Source organism: Entelurus aequoreus, linkage group LG13 (genome assembly GCF_033978785.1).
Source record: "Entelurus aequoreus isolate RoL-2023_Sb linkage group LG13, RoL_Eaeq_v1.1, whole genome shotgun sequence".
NCBI lineage: Eukaryota > Metazoa > Chordata > Actinopteri > Syngnathiformes > Syngnathidae > Entelurus > Entelurus aequoreus.
Window position 1 is genome coordinate 17348738 of NC_084743.1, and position 14646 is coordinate 17363383.

Below are 14646 nucleotides of genomic sequence, written 5' to 3' on the forward strand. Positions count from 1 at the left end.
AGGTGGCCTGTCAGGCTTCCACTGGTTCCGCTGCCAGGCCTATTGGACCTTTTTTGTCCAAAGTGGTTTCCGAAAATGTATTTTTTTCATGAATCCTAATTGTTTTTTTGCCTATTTCTTTCATTTGAAAATGTGTCCAAATGAACCGAATTTCCAATAGATAGCCATTAAAAAATATATATAAATGTGTTAAGTTTTTTTAATTGATTTATTTTAAACTAATGCAATAATGTCAACTTTGCAAATTATTTGAATTTAGATTACAGTCAAATAATGTTGAGTGCATTTGGAATGGAATGGAACTTTATTGTCGTTGCACTTAAAATTTCATTTTCAGCCATACCAACCTTGAGACCTTCGAATTCGGGAGATTGGGGGTGGGGGGGTGTTGAGGTGGGCGGCGGTGTTGGGGGGGCGGGGTTTGGTGGTAGCGGGGGTGTATATTGTAGCCCGGAAGAGCTAGGGATGCAAGGGATTCTGGGTATTTGTTTTGTTGTGTTTATGTTGTGTTACGGTGCGGATGTTCTCCCGAAATGTGTTTGTCATTCTTGTTTGGTGTGGGTTCACAGTGTGCCGCATATTTGTAACAGTGTTAAAGTTGTTTATACGGCCACCCTCAGTGTGACCTGTATGTCTGTTGATCAAGTGTATATATATATATATATATATATATATATATATATATATATATATATATATATATATATATATATAAATGTGTTAAGTTTTTTTAATTGATTTATTTTAAACTAATGCAATAATGTCAAATTTGCAAATTATTTGAATTTAGATTACAGTCAAATAATTTTGAGTGCATTTGGAATGGAATGGAACTTTATTGTCGTTGCGCTTAAAATTTCATTTTCAGCCATACCAACCTTGAGACCTTCGAATTCGGGAGATTGGGGGTGGGGGGCGTGGGGGGGTGTTGAGGTGGGCGGGGTTTGGGCGGCGGTGTTGGGGGGGCGGGGTTTGGTGGTAGCGGGGGTGTATATTGTAGCCCGGAAGAGCTAGGGATGCAAGGGATTCTGGGTATTTGTTCTGTTGTGTTTATGTTGTGTTACGGTGCGGATGTTCTCCCGAAATGTGTTTGTCATTCTTGGGCGGCGGTGTTGGGGCGGCGGGGTTTGGTGGTAGCGGGGGTGTATATTGTAGCCCGGAAGAGCTAGGGATGCAAGGGATTCTGGGTATTTGTTCTGTTGTGTTTATGTTGTGTTACGGTGCGGACGTTCTCCCGAAATGTGTTGTCATTCTTGTTTGGTGTGGGTTCACAGTGTGCCGCATATTTGTAACAGTGTTAAAGTTGTTTATACGGCCACCCTCAGTGTGACCTGTATGACTGTTAATCAAGTATGTCTTGCAGTCACTTTCGTGTGTATGCAGAAGCCGCATACAACATTTGACTTGGCCGGCACGCTGTTTGTATGGTGAAAAAGCGGACGCGTCGACAGGTTGTATAGGACGCTAAAGGCAGTGCCATCACGGCACGCCCTTAATATTGTTGTCCGGGTGAAAATCGGGAGAAATTCGGGAGAATGGTTGCCTCTGGAGATTTTCGGGAGAGGCACTGAAATTCGGGAGTCTCCCGGAAAAATCGGGAGGGTTGGCAAGTATGTTTTCAGCACAAACCCGTCCAAGAACAGACATACAGCATACAGAGTAGACAGAACAGGAAGACTGAGGGTTCGCCACAAGGGCGGCGCCCTGTGAAAAAGGTTCGAAAAATTTCAACGTGGGCGGGGGAGGAGGAGGATAAGAAAAAAGCAAATACTGAACAAAGCTGGGGGGAGGGGGGGGGCTCAGTTTGAGACCAGGAAAAAAACCTTTAGCAACAATAAGCACATTTGAACACATGTTACGGCACACAAAAACTCGAGACTTGCGACAGGGAAGGGGGTCTCCGGTCCGAAACTGCAGCATTCAGTTAAAGCAGTGAAGGCGCAGGGTGGGGTGGGGGTTATGTGTGCATAGGTTGACCATTTTTTACATCGGTCCAGGGCCAACGGATATCAAATAGCCTTATGGCTGGTTCTGGTAAATTTACAGTAATGTCAATGTCAGGTTCAAACATCGATGACATCTATTAAACAAGACAAGACGCAAGGAAATAAACAGAGACAGAATTCAATTTGGCTCAATTTGAGGAGAAATGTCTGGTCTGTACTCTTGAACAGTTTCCAGCACGCTCTGACGAAAAAAGGTTTACGTCTCCTCTTTTATTTGGATATTCCCTGTTTACACAGCAACAGCTGTATCTAAAGGATTGAGGGGTATGTAGACAGCCATTGTTACATTAACACAAAAGAAAAAGATGCCTCGGGCTTGGGCTGGTCTTGGATTGAGCTTGGGCAAGTATTGGATCACAATAGATAACCCCTCCGATCTCCTCCCATCGTACACAGCGGAATTTTCCAAGCCTTTGGCTTGGTGCAACAAAGACAGCTTTCGTCTGTTCACTTGGAACCCAGGGAACGGAAAGTTTTTTGATAATTTACATACAATTTTTCTGACAGTCAATTATTGTACACTGTTCCAGTCAAATAAACGAATACAATTAATTTATGTGTAGTAGTCCATGAGTGTGTGTTTTGGCCATAGGCCTGGAAGTCATTTCACTCAGCATCCCTGAACCGAGTCAACATCCTAGGTGACTATGAAGAAGCCAACAGGGTTTTGTTTCGCGGCAATGGTCTCACTGGGGTTTTTAACAGCATGGCCTTGTCAAGGCCATTGCAGAGGGAGCCCAATTGTAGATGAATTTCATGTTTTATATTCCGGACAACAGTGCAAAAGAGAGGCTCTTAGAAAGTTAAAAAAAAAAAAAATGTTTTTTTTGTCATAAAGAAATACAACCATGTGTGCTTACGAACTGTATCCCTGCAGACTGTATTGATTTATATTGATATATAATGTATATATTGTGTTTTTTTATGTTGATTTAGTTTAAAAAAAAAAAAAAAAAAAAAATTCTCAGGACTTATGCAGATCCTAAATACAGATCAGCAGGTACCAGAAGGTAAAACAAGTTGCTTTTGTATAATATTGCGAAACAATACACCAGATAATGTCTTACCTTATACACACACCATAATAATACTCCTATGTTGAAGCACAGTACAATCCATCAAGCGGTGCGGCTTCATAGCTTACCAAAGTCGTACTAAAATATTTTGATGAAACATTTGTGTGTAATGTTCTATATTTTCAATGGAACATATAACATGTCGGTGTTGTTTACTTGAGTCATATTGCCATACTTGCCAACCCTCCCGGATTTTCCGGGAGACTCCCGGAATTCAGCGCCTCTCCCGAAAACCTCCCGGAAGAAATTTTCTCCTGAAAATCTCCCGGAATTCAGCCGGAGCTGGAGGCCACGCCCCCTCCAGCTCCATGCGGACCTGAGTGGGGACAGCGGCTACAGTCTGTTTTATCGTCCGCTTTCCCACGATATAAACAGCGTGCCTGCCCAATCACGTTATAACTGTAGAATGATCGAGGGCGAGTTCTTGGTTTCTTATGTGGGTTTATTGTTAGGCAGTTTCATTAACGTCCTCCCAGCGCGGTAACAACACACAACAACAGCAGTCACGTTTTCGTCTACCGTAAAGCAGTTCGTCTGCCATAAACAGCAATGTTGTGACACTCTTAAACAGGACAATACTGCCATCTACTGGATAGCCTCCGGAACACTGAAATTCAAGTATTTATTTTATTTATATGTATAATAAAATAAATATATATATATATATATATATATATATATATATATATATATATATATATATATATATATATATATATATTATATATATATATATATATATATATATATATATATATATATATATATATATATAGCTAGAATTCACTGAAATTCAAGTATTTCATACACATATATATATATATATATATATATATATATATATATATATATATATATATATATATATATATATATATTTACATATATATATATATATATATATATATATTTACATATATATATATATTTATATATATTTATATATATATATATATATATATATATATATATATATATATATATATATATATATATATATATATATATATATATATGAAATATATATGAAATACTCGAGTTGGTGAATTTTAGCTGTAAATATACTCCTCCCCTCTTAACCACGCCCCCAACCAGGGGCGCCGCTAGGGATTTTGGGCCCCATGAAAAGAATCTTTACAGGGCCCCTTGTATTATAATTTCATCATCATTAGGGGCCTCTCTGGGCCCCCCTCCATCATGGGCCCCTAGAATCCGTCTCCTTTACCCCCCCTTTTCGGCGCCCCTGTCCCCAACCACACCCCCCGCCCCAAACCACACCCACGCCCCACCCCACCCCCCACCTTCAACCTCCCGGAATCGGAGGTCTCAAGGTTGGCAAGTATGCATATTGCAGTCTACACATATCTCTTATGTGTGACTGCCATCTACTGGTCACTCTTATCATTACACCATGCACCAAATAAATAGCTCCGAGGTTGGTAAGCAAAACCAGAATTATTCCATACATTAGGCCAGGGGTCACCAACCTTTTTGAAAGCAAGAGCTACTTTTTGGGTTCTGATTAATGCGAAGGGCTACCAGTTTGATACACACTTCAATAAATTGCCAGAAATAGCCAATTTGCTCAATTTACCTTTAACTCTATGTTATTATTAATAATTAATGATATTTACACTTAATTGAACGGTTTAAAAGAGGAGAAAACAGGAAACAAATGACAATTCAATTTTGAAACATAGTTTATCTTCAATTTCGACTCTTTAAAATTCAAAATTCAACCGAAAAAAAGAAGAGAAAAACTAGCTAATTCGAATCTTTTTGAAAAAATTAAAAAAATATTTTTTGGAACATCATTAGTAATTTTTCCTGACTAAGATTAATTTTAGAATTTTGATGACATGTTTTAAATAGGTTAAAATCCAATCTGCACTTTGTTAGAATATAGAACAAATTGGACCAAGCTATATTTCTAACAAAGACAAATCATTATTTCTTCCAGAACAAAAATTTTAAAAAAAAATTCAAAAGACCTTGAAATAAGATTTAAATTTGATTCTACAGATTTTCTAGATTTGCCAGAATACATTTTTTGAATTTTAATCATAATAAGTTTGAAGAAATAATTCACAAATATTATTCGTCAAAAAAACAGAAGCTAAAATGAAGAATTAAATTAAAATGTATTTATTATTCTTTACAATAAAAAAAAATCTACTTGAACATTGATTTAAATTGTCAGGAAAGAAGAGGAAGGAATTTAAAAGGTAAAAAGGTATATGTGTTTAAAAATCCTAAAATCATTTTTAAGGTTGTATTTTTTCTCTAAAATTGTCTTTCTGAAAGTTATAAGAAGCAAAGTAAAAAAATGTATTAATTTATTTAAACAAGTGAAGACCAAGTCTTTAAAATATTTTCTTGGATTTTCTAATTCTACTTGAGTTTTGTCTCTCTTAGAATTAAAAATGTCGGGCAAAGCGAGACCAGCTTGCTAGTAAATAAATAACATTTAAAAAATAGAGGCAGCTCACTGGTAAGTGCTGCTATTTGAGCTATTTTTAGAACAGGCCAGTGGGCTACTCATCTGGTCCTTACGGGCTACCTGGTGCCCGCGGGCACCGCGTTGGTGACCCCTGCATTAGGCGCACCGGGTTATAAGGCGCACTGTCGAGTTTTGAGGAGAAAAAATAATATGAAGTGCGCCTTATAGTCCGGAAAATACGGTATAAAATAAATTACTAATGGAGTCCGAAACCATCCATGTCCGAATTGCGATGCATCTAAAAATCCCCACCTCCAGTGGGCCACTCACATAATCCATCTAAAAATCTAACGTTGCCAACTTCAGTCCGTCAAGTATTTTACTAATGCATTAAAAACTGGCGGCAGAAAAGCCAGCTTTTTTTTTTTTTTTTTTTGCACATTACAGACATCATGAGTGTCCCGTCGACTTTCACCGAGAACATTCCTTTTCCCCACCGCGAACTCCAAACGAAGATGCCACAACACTGACGGGGGGAGTCGGAAGCCGAGCCTCTTGCCTCCTCGCACACACTCACGCGGTCCACGTCCTCCCATCTGCCAGTTCCGATGAACCCGAGTCTCACAAGGATGTCCATTGGCTGAGCTCCACGCTAAGAGGGGAGCTAATTGGCCAGCTGGGGCCCAGCCGGCGGCACAGGCAGGGCTTTTGGCCGAGAGACTGGTCAAGTGGCATGTCACCGGTCAGCCTGGCGGCCTCTTTTCGGCTAAAAAAAAGTTGAAATATTTTGAATATGCGTTCCTTGTACAAATTCCCTACCTAGTGGGGACTTTACAAGTGAGACTAGCCTCCATCTGTCATCCTGGGTCTGCAAATCCTAGCCTGGTTCTCCCTTTTTTGGTTTGTGTCATTTGAGCCCAGTAGATATGTCTCCATCATCTTTCTTTTTTTTCCTACTTTAGCTTTTCCTCATCATCTGCTAGTTCCTCCAAGACTTGGCAATCCTTGCATCGACTCATTTTCTCAATTATAGTGCCGACTTGACCAACCATCCATCCAACTAGCCATTATCCATACCAATTATTCTTATTATGCGTGGAGCTTTTTCCTTTTCCCCAGCTGACATCGCTCACACCGTCACCCGTGGAAAAAGATAAAGGTTCCTAAAGGTAGAACTCGCTAATTCCAAAGTAAATGTCTTGACTAACTACCAAACCCAAAACCAGTGAAGTTAGCACGTTGTGTAAATGGTAAATAAAAACAGAATATAATGATTTGCAAATCCTTTTCAACCTCTATTCAATTCAATAGACTGCAAAGACGATATACTTAACGCTCAAACTGGAAAACGTTGTTCTTTTTTGCAAATATTAGCTCATTTGGAATTTGATGCCTGCAACATGTTTAAAAAAAGATGGCACAAGTGGCAAAAAAGACTGAGAAAGTTGAGGAATGCTCATCAAACACTTATTAAGTTAAGTTAAAGTACCAATGATTGTCACACACACACACTAGGTCAGGGGTCACCAACCTTTTTGAAACCAAGAGCTACTTCTTGGGTAGTGATTAATGCGAAGGGCTACCAGTTTGATACACACTTAAATAAATTGCCAGAAATAGCCAATTTGCTCAATGTACCTTTAACTCTATGTTATTATTAATAATTAATGATATTTACACTTAATTGCACGGTTTAAAAGAGGAGAAAACACGAAAAAAAATGACAGTTTAATTTTGAAACATAGTTTATCTTCAATTTCGACTCTTTAAAATTCAAAATTCAACCGAAAAAAAGAAGAGAAAAACTAGCTAATTCGAATCTTTTTGAAAAAATTTAAAAAATAATTTATGGAACATCATTAGTAATTTTTCCTGATTAAGATTAATTTTAGAATTTTGATGACATGTTTTAAATAGGTTAAAATCCAATCTGCACTTTGTTAGAATATATAACCAAGCTATATTTCTAACAAAGACAAATCATTATTTCTTCTAGAATTTCCAAAACAAAAATTTTAAAAGAAATTCAAAAGACTTTGGAATAAGATTTATTTCAGAATAATTTTTTTGAATTTTAATCATAATAAGTATGAAGAAATATTTCACAAATATTCTTCGTCGAAAAAACAGAAGCTAAAATGAAGAATTAAATTAAAATATATTTATTATTCTTTACAATAAAAAAAATAAATGTACTTGAACATTGATTTAAATTGTCAGGAAAAAAGAGGAAGGGATTTAAAAGGTATATGTGTTTAAAAATCCTAAAATCATTTTTAAGGTTGTATTTTTTCTCTAAAATTGTCTTTCTGAAAGTTATAAGAAGCAAAGTAAAAAAATTAATGAATTTATTTAAACAAGTGTAGAAGTCTTTAAAATATTTTCTTGGATTTTCAAATTCTATTTGAGTTTTGTCTCTCTTAGAATTAAAAATGTCGGGCAAAGTGAGACCAGCTTGTTGGTAAATAAATAACATTTAAAAAATAGAGGCAGCTCACTGGTAAGTGCTGCTATTTGAGCTATTTTTAGAACAGGCCAGCGGGCTACTCATCTGGTCCTTACGGGCTACCTGGTGCCCGCGGGCACCGCGTTGGTGACCCCTGCACTAGGTGTTGTGGAATTATTCTCTGCATTTGACCCATCACCCTTGATCACCCCCTGGGAGGTGAGGGGAGCAGTGAGCGGCAGCGGTGGCCGCGCCCGGGAATCATTTTTGGTGATTTAACCCCCAATTCCAACCCTTGATGCTGAGTGCCAAGCAGGGAGGTAATGGGTCCCATTTTTATAGTCATTGGTATGACTCGGCCGGGGTTTGAACTCACAACCTACCGATCTCAGGGCGGACACTATTTGGAACATCCCACAGGTGAACAGGCTAATTGGGAACAGGTGGGTGCCATGATTGGGTATAAAAGCAGCTTCCATGAAATGCTCAGTCCATTCACCACTTTGTGCACAAATGCGTGAGCAAATTTTCAAACAGTTTAAGAACAACATTTTCGCAAGGAATTTAGGGATTTCACCATCTAAGGTCCGTAATATCATCAAAAGGTTCTGAGAATCTGGAGAAATCGCTGCACGTTAGCGATGATATTACGGACCTTCGATCCCTCAGGCGGTACCGCATCAAAAAGCGACATCGGTTTGTAAAGGATATCACCACATGGGCTCAAGAACACTTCAGAAAACCACTGTCAGTAACTACAGTTTGTCCCTACATCTGTAAGTGCAAGTTAAAACGCTACTACGCAAAACGAACGCCATTTATCAACAACACCCGGAAACACTGCCGGCTTTGTTGGTCCCGAGCTCATCTAAGATGGACTGATACAAAGTGGAAAAGTGTTCCGTGGTCTGACGAGTCCACATTTCAAATTGTTTTTGGAAACTGTGGACGTCGTGAGGAAAAGAACCATCTGGATTGTTCTAGGCGCAAAGTTGAAAAGCCAGCATCTGTGAGGGTATGGGGGTGTATTAGTGCCCAAGACATGGGTAACTTACACATCTGTGAAGGCGCCATTCATGCTGAAAGGTACATACAGGTTTTGGAGCAACATATGTTGCCATCCAAGCAACGTTACCATGGACGCCCCTGCTTATTTCAGCAAGACAATGCCAAGCCACGTGTTACATCTACGTGGCTTCATAGTAAAAGAGTGCGGGTACTAGACTGGCCTGCCTGTAGTCCAGACCTGTCTCCCATTGAAAATGTGTGGCGCATTATGAAGCCTAAAATAGAACAACTTAAGCTGTACATCAAGCAAGAATGGGAAATAATTCCACCTGAGAAGCTTCAAAAATGTGTCTCCTCAGTTCCCAAACGTTTACTTAGTGTTGTTAAAAGGAAAGGCCATGTAACACAGTGGTCAAAATGCCCCTGTGCCAACTTTTTTGCAATGTGTTGCTGCCATTAAATTCTAAGTTAATGATTATTTGCAAAAAAAAAAGAAGTTTCTCAGTTGGAACGTTAAGTATCTTGTCTTTGCAGTCTATTCAATTGAATATAAGTTGAAAAAAGGATTTGCAAATCATTGTATTCTGTTTTTATTTACGAATTACACAACGTGCCAACTTATTCTTTAGCTTTAGCTGTAGTCACTTAAATTAAACAGTTAAAAATGGCGCCACCTGTACTTCCGTAACACTATCTCTCAAACAGATGGACGTTCCTACAGAAATAAAACAATCGACTTTTAATCACCAGTTCATTGCACTGAGTTCTATTTTGCTTTTATATTTTCTCTTCTTTGGGTGTTGGGCCTCAACAATACGACTTTTTTTTCCTCTCTATTTTTTTTTCTCCACCACAGGTTAATCTATCCGCCTTTACCATTTCATTAAGTAGCAGAGTGAGTTAATCTAAAGGAAATGAGAGGTGGAGGTTAGTCACCACGGATTAGCCGGGTCCCAGACTTCAAGTGTTCCTTTCCCACCCGGGAGATAATCATAGCCAGGTTAGCCAGGAAATTAAGTGACCGACTTTCAGAGACTTTAAATCCCCATCATGCTCTCCTCTTACATTTCTGCTCAATTCCCACAACACTCTTTTTTCCCCCCCTTTTCTCCATTCCTCCAACCTGAACTGGAGCTAAGTATAAAGATGCAAGAGAAAAAAAAAATCACATTTCTTATTGTTCGGCTACAATAAAACCATGCAATTCATCACACTTTTTTTCAGATAATTTTTTTTTAAATTATGGAAAATAATTTCTCCCAAATGTAGATTTTTTTAAACGTTTTTTCTTACTACAGTATGTAACTAACCAAAGAATATCGGCTTGCTCATTGTACATATGTGGATATTTCTGTACATCTCAGTCTGTCCACCAGACCGATATTATCGGCCGATAAATGCGTTAAAATGTAATATCGGAAATTATCGGTATCGGTTTTTTTATTATCAGTATCATTTTTTATTTATTTATTTATTTATTTTTTTTTTTTTAATTAAATCCACATAAAAAACACAAGATACACTTACAATTAGTGCACCAACCCAAAAAACCTCCCTCCCCCATTTACACTCATTCACACAAAAGGGTTGTTTCTTTCTGTTATAAATATTCTGCTTCCTACATTATATATCAATATATATCAATACAGTCTGCAAGGGATACAGTCCGTAAGCACACATGATTGTGCGTGCTGCTGGTCCACTAATATTACTAACCTTTAACAGTTAATTTTACAAATTTTCATTAATTACTAGTTTCTATGTAACTGTTTTTATATTGTTTTACTTTCTTTTTTATTCAAGAAAATGTTTTTAATTTATTTATCTTATTTTATTTTATTCATTTTTTTAAAAAGTACCTTATCTTCACCATACCTGGTTGTCCAAATTAGGCATAATAATGTGTTAATTCCACGACTGTATATATCGGTTGATATCGGTATCTGTAATTAAAGAGTTGGACAATATCGGCATATCGGATATCGGCAAAAAGCCATTATCGGACATCCCTAATTATTAGTAACCTTGTATCCTATTTAGAGATGTCCGATAATGGCTTTTTTGCCGATATCCGATATTCCGATATTGTCCAGCTCTTAATTACCAATACCGATATCAACCGATACCGATATATACAGTCGTGGAATTAACACATTATTATGCCTAATTTTGTTGTGATGCCTCGCTGGATGCATTAAACAATGTAACAAGGTTTTCCAAAATAAATCAACTCAAAAAAATGCCAACATAGCACTGCCATATTTATTATTGAAGTCACAAAGTGCATTTTTTTTTTTAACACGCCTCAAAACAGCAGCTTGGAATTTGGGACATGCTCTCCCTGAGAGAGCATGAGGAGGTTATGAGGGGGTGTATATTGTAGCGTCCCCGGAAGAGTTAGTGCTGCAAGGGGTTCTGGGTATTTGTTCTGTCGTGTTTATGTTGTGTTACGGTGCGGATGTTCTCCCGAAATGTGTTTGTCATTCTTGTTTGGTGTGGGTTCACAGTGTGGCGCATATTTGTAACAGTGTTAAAGTTGTTTATACGGATCACCCTCAGTGTGACCTGTATGGCTGTTGACCAAGTATGCGTTGCATTCACTTGTGTGTGTGAAAAGCCGTAGATATTATGTGACTGGGCCGACACGCACAGGCAGTGCCTTTAAGGCACGCCCCAATATTGTTGTCTAGGTGGAAATCGGGAGAAATTCGGGAGAATGGTTGCCCCGGGAGATTTTCAGGAGGGGCACTGAAATTCGAGAGTCTCCCGGGAAAATCGGGAAGGTTGGCAAGTATGACTGGGAGACGCAACTACTCTGTACTTCTCCCTATGTCCGTGTACCACTCCGTACAGCGGCGTTTTAAAAAGTCATAAATTTTACTTTTTGAAACCGATACCGATAATTTCCGATATTACATTTTAAAGCATTTATCGGCCGTCCGATAATATCGGACATCTCTAATATATTCTAGTGTTGTCCCAGTACCAAAATTATTTTTATACTTTTCGGTACTTTTCAGTACTTTTCTAAATAAAGGAGACCACAAAAAAATGCATTATTGGCTTCATTTTTTTTTTTAAATCTTAGGGTACATTAAACATATGTATATTATTGCAATTTTGTCCTTAAATAAAATAGTGAACATACAAGACAACTTGTCTTTTATTAGCAAGTAAGCAAACAAAGGCTCCTAATTTGTCTGCTGACATATGCAGTAACACAGTGGTCCCCAACCACCGGGCTGCGGCCCGGTACCGGTCCGCGGACCGATTGGTACCGGGCCGCACAAGAAATTAAAAAAAAAAAATTTTTTTTTTTTTTTTTTTTTTTTTTTTTAATGTAATCAACATAAAAAACACAATATATACATTATATATCAATATAGATCAATACAGTCTGCAGGGATACAGTCCGTAAGCACACATGATTGTAAAAAAAAAAAAAATTAATAAAATTTTTTTTTTTAATACCCCCGCCCCCCACCGGTCCGTGGGACAAATTTTCAAGCGTTGACCGGTCCGCAGCTACAAAAAGATTGGGGACCACTGCAGTAACATATTGTGTCCAGAGATGTCCGATAATGGCTTGGGAGTCCCCCGGGAAAATCGGGAGGCTTGGCAAGTATGCCCTACGTCCGTGTTTTACCGGATATGTGCTGCTCCGTACAGCGGCGTTTTAAAAAGCCATTAATTTTACTTTTTGAAACCGATAATTTCCGATATTACATTTTTTAAAGCATTTATCGATATTATCGGACATCTCTACTCACAACCTACCGATCTCATGGGCGGACACTCTAACCACTAGGCTAGTGGTTCTCAAATGGTGGTACGCGTACACCTGGGGGTACTTGAAAGTATGCCAAGGGGTATGTGAGATTTTTTTTAAATATTCTAAAAATAGCAACAATTCAAAAATCATTTATAAATATATTTATTGAATAATACTTCCACAAAATATGAATGTAAGTTCATAAACTGAACATCAAATCAAGTAGGCTATTCCATTCATTACAATGCAACAATGCAATATTCAGTGTTGACAGCTACATTGTTTGTGGACATGTTCCATAAATATTGATGTTAAAGATTTATTTTTTTGTGAAGAAATGTTTAGAATGAAGTTCATGAATCCAGATGGATCTCTATTACAATCCCCAAAGAGGGCACTTTAAGTTGATGATTACTTCTATGTGTAGAAATCTTTATTAGGGTCCGCACGACCCATTGTCAAAGGAATCCCAAAGGGAGTCCTTTTGCAATGGGACGAAGGACACTATTGAAATTGTAAGGTTTTATTATTTATTCTTTATTATTATTATCCCGCCGCCACAAAAAACTCTAATTTGACCCACTTAACATGCTTCAAAACTCACCAAATTTGACACACACATCAGGACCTGCGAAAATTGCCATCTAATAAAAAAACCAAACCCCAAAAGTCAAAATTGCGCTCTAGCGCCCCCTAGGGAAAAACAATAACAAACTGCCTGTAACTCCCACTAGGAAGGTCGTCGGGCAAAAACCAACAGGAAGTTGGCAATTTCCCATTTAAGACAAAAATGTACTAAAAACACTCATTTTTGCCTCTTTGAGCTGTAATTTCACCCACTTAAAATACTTCCAAACTCACCAAACTTCTCACACACATCGGGACTGGTGGAAATTGCGATCTAAGAAAAAAAAACGAACGCCAAAACTCAAAATTGCACTCTAGCGCAATTTTTGAATAAAACAGAGAAAAAACTGCTCCTCAGAGGAAAACTCAGACAAAACTGCTTGTAACTTCCGGTAGGAACGTCTTAGAGACATGAAACAAATATCTGTATGTAGGTCTTACCTAGACCTACATTTCGTAGATTGACATCCTTCAGCAAAAATCAACAGGAAGTTTGCAATCCCTCCTTCAAAACAAAATGTTTGTTAAAACCGGTCACCAAACATCAAACATTATCTCCTCCGAGCGCGCTTGTCGTTTCGGCTTCAAACTACTACAGGAGAGAGACTTCAAAGACCCGCAGCACTAAAGTTGCTCCGCTGCTGTGATTTTAAGAGTGCTGCTTAAAAGCAGAAAGCACCAGCGTGAGCACAGAATGCAGAGAAGGTAGGTACACCACACAAAAGTATCTAACTCCCAGTACGAATATCGTAGAGACACGAAACTAAAACCTCTATGTAGGTCTCGCTCAGGACTACCACTGGACAAAAGTATTGGGACACCTAGGACTAGCACCAGCCAAAATGCGGACCCGACCAACGCTGCTTGCAGCTTTAATTCTTTATTATTATTATTATTATTCCGCCGCCACAAAAAACTCTAATTTGACCCACTTAACATGCTTCAAAACTCACCAAATTTGACACACACATCAGGACCTGCGAAAATTGCCATCTAATAAAAAAAAAACAACAACAAACCCCAAAAGTCAAAATTGCGCTTTAGCGCCCCCTAGGAAAAAACAAAAACAAACTGCCTGTAACTCCCACTAGGAAGGTCGTCGGGCAAAAACCAATAGGAAGTTGGCAATTTCCCATTTAAGACAAAAATGTACTAAAAACACTCATTTTTGCCTCTTTGAGCTGTAATTTCACCCACTTAAAATACTTCAAAACTCACCAAACTTCTCACACACATCGGGACTGGTGGAAATTGCGATCTAAGAAAAAAAA